The sequence below is a fragment of the Acanthisitta chloris genome, unplaced genomic scaffold, assembly GCF_000695815.1.
Source record: "Acanthisitta chloris isolate BGI_N310 unplaced genomic scaffold, ASM69581v1 scaffold31488, whole genome shotgun sequence".
Taxonomy (NCBI): domain Eukaryota; kingdom Metazoa; phylum Chordata; class Aves; order Passeriformes; family Acanthisittidae; genus Acanthisitta; species Acanthisitta chloris.
Window position 1 is genome coordinate 1 of NW_008689190.1, and position 648 is coordinate 648.

Genomic DNA, 648 nt, shown 5'->3' on the forward strand with positions numbered 1-648 from the left:
TTTATTTATTTATTTATTTATTCATTATTGAATATCCAAATTTTTAAGTTTCTATTGAGAAATCCAAAGTTTTCAATAATATTTCAGTACAAAAATGTAGTTGAGATAAAAACGTCCATACTACTATCTCCAAATAAATAAAATCGCATCAGACACATTTAAATGATTCAGTACAAAAAAGAAATACAATCCAGAAATATTTAAAATCAGAGAGGCAAAGTTAAGTCAGTGCAATACAGTTAATCACGTTCCCCTGAGATGTTGAGTAGACTGGCCTCCTGGCAACTTCAGTGCATGAGAATAATTATCAGCACTTAATCATCAGTCCACTACTCCAGAAGTGTGCTTCAGCATTTGATTATCTTTAAGAAAATCTATTTGCTTGATTTGGATTTAGATATGCTTAGTAGTAAGCAGATATGGATATGTTTTCCTGACTACAGAAACTTCCCCATATTGATGCTTGCATCTCCATGTCAAATAAGAGATGAGACTCTGAAGGTACCATATCATGTCATTTCAAGATCTCCATATGGAAACTGGATAAACTGCCTCATTTTGTATTTTCAGGCCAACAAACATACAACAAATAGACAGGATTTTAAGACAAAGTAATTTCTTATATAGTAGTAGGGTGTATAAATACTT